Below are 2,472 nucleotides of genomic sequence, written 5' to 3'. Positions count from 1 at the left end.
AAACTAGCCGGGCGAGGTGGCGGGCGCCTGTAGTCCCAGCTACTCGGGAGGCTGAGGCAGGAGAATGGTGTAAACCCGGGAGACGGAGCTTGCAGTGAGCTGAGATCCGGCCACTGCACTCCAGCCTGGGCGACAGAGCGAGACTCCACCTCAAAAAAAAAGAAAAGAAAAGAAATATGATTTTATAAAGCCTGACAAGTTGCTTCTGTTAGGACAACCACCAAAACTAAAAATTGGTTTAATTAGCAACAACAAAAAAATGCCATTTTAACTGGCTGTCCTTATCAGAGACAGTCCACTAAAGAATACAAATGGCAAAACGTGAGATTTGTTAAAGGTTGGGGTGCATTATAAACATAATATAAACCAGGAATGTATTTTATTTAATAAACCTCAACCTGCCGGTCACTCCCTCCCCTCGAGGCGTTCTGCAACAAAACACCTGCCTAGAAATACAAGGGCGTTTTACCCGAGTGAGCTGAAAAAGCCCCGTTTTTACCTTTAATCTCAAGACAATACGGGTCAGAGGTGAGGAAACTACATCCGCGCCAGTGCGCGCGCCCCAGAGTCCGGTGGACTGATGAGGAAGGGCCGGGACGCAGCCAGAGTCCTAGTTCCCGCCGTGGCGACAGCCAATTTCCCAGCCGCGGACGCTGAAGGCGAGGACTTCACGCCGCTGACCTTCCAGCGTCCCATGTCCGGCGGGCGCTTGGCCGAACAGCCCAACTCTGCGCAATCACACTTCCCACTGTGCACCTGTACTCCACCTGCAGCCCCAGCGTCCGCCGGGCTTCCGGAAAAGGGAGGGCGGGCTTCCGTAAACGGTGACCAATTGGAAACGCGATCAGATGTTACTAGGCGGACAGTTCGCTTCCAGGCAACACAGTAGGAAGGGAAGCTCTCAGTCAGCCTCAATTAGACGGAGATTTCAGCCAATGGGTGTCCAGGTTCTCTCCACATTAGCCAATAAGAAGCGCTTGGGGCCGACCTGCACAGCAAAAGTTTTCGTGCTCATTTCTGCGTGGGAACGCCTACCCGCCGCGCCAAACCAGAACTTTACAATCAGCCTTGATGGTGTTTCCTGCACTTTCTTGGAGATTTGAAGCAGGTGGTGGAGACCCTCCCACCTGGCCCATGCCCGCCGCCCGATGAACCAAGACCCAACCTTGTGCACCACCAGTCTTGTTATCAACAAACAGGCTAGTAAATTATAAAAAATAAACTAAAGGAAATGTAGCCGGGCGTGGTGGCATGTGCCTGTAATCCCAGCTACTCCGCAGGCTGATGCAGGAGAATCGCTTGAACCCAGGAGGTGGAGGTTGCAGTGAGCCGAGATCGCGCCACTGCCCTCCAGCCTGGGCGGCAACAGCGAAACTCCGTCTGAAAACAATAAAATAAAAGAAAGGAAATGGGGCCGGGCGCGGTGGCTCACGCGTGTAGTTCCAGCACTTTGGGAGGCTGAGGCGGGCGGATTACTTGAGTTTAGGAGTTCGAGACCAGTCCGGCCGCCAACATGATGAAACCCCCGTCTGTACTAAAAGTACTAAAATTAGCCAGGCGTGGTGGCGGGCGCCTGTAATCCCAGCTACTCAGGAGGAAGAGGCACAAGAATCGCTTGCACCGGGGAGGCAGAGGTTGCAGTGAGCCGAGATCGCGCCTCTGCGCTCCAGCCTGGGCGACAGAGTGAGACTCCGTCTTAAAATAAAATAAAATAAATAAAATAGGCCGTGCGCGGTGGCTCACGCCTGTAATCCCAATACTTAGGGAGACCGAGGTGGGTGGATTGCCTGAGCTCAGGAGTTCGAGACCATCCTGGGCAACATGGTGAAACCCCGTCTCTACTAAAACTACAAAAGTCAGCCGGGCGTGGTGGCGCATGCCTGTAATCCTAACTACTTGGGAGGCTGAGGCAGGAGAATCGTTTGAACCCGGGAGGCGGATATTGCAGTTAGCCGAGACCGCGACATTGCGCTCCAGCCTGGGCGAGAGGATCGAAACTCCATCTCAAATAAATAAATAAATAAATAAACGGAAATGGACAAAGGAAACATTAATGCATGAAATCAAACAAATGCTTTCGCTGACGGGCTCCGTCCTTGCAAAACTGAACCTAGGACAATGTGCATGTTTCTAACTAGCAATTCCGGAGGACAGAGCTGGGAGGGAGCATGAACTTGATTTTCTGTAATTTAAATGTCAGTGTTTGCAGGTATTTTCAGTGTTCTATAGTGGGCTTTAGTTCCGGTCGCACTGTAACAGGCCAGGTTTCCTTTAGCAACCAGAACAGTTTCCACTAACCCTTGACTGTAATTTTGATGAATGCGTAAGTTAAACGTCAAAGAAATGGAGAAACTGGTGCCTGAGTATCAGGGATGGAATGCGAAAACAAACCCATTAAGACCCTGCCTGGGTCTTCTCAGACCCTAAAGTCTGATCGAATAATAGCATTCTTTTTTTTTTTTTTTTTTTTTT

General features: G+C 50.8%; 1 long non-coding RNA gene across 1 annotated transcript in view; it reads right to left on the bottom strand.

Moving 5' to 3' along the window:
• The window catches only part of LOC105543056, a 36,934-nt gene that overhangs the window by 15,398 nt on the left and 19,064 nt on the right, over positions 1-2,472 (bottom strand). The window contains exon 2 of the long non-coding RNA XR_001006570.1: positions 500-988. This is a non-coding gene — a long non-coding RNA (uncharacterized LOC105543056). The remainder of the gene's footprint in view (positions 1-499; positions 989-2,472) is intronic.

This window comes from Mandrillus leucophaeus, unplaced genomic scaffold, assembly GCF_000951045.1.
Source record: "Mandrillus leucophaeus isolate KB7577 unplaced genomic scaffold, Mleu.le_1.0 Scaffold274, whole genome shotgun sequence".
NCBI classification, from domain to species: domain Eukaryota; kingdom Metazoa; phylum Chordata; class Mammalia; order Primates; family Cercopithecidae; genus Mandrillus; species Mandrillus leucophaeus.
Note: the sequence above shows the minus strand (reverse complement) of the source record. Positions and strands in the feature narration are given on the sequence as shown.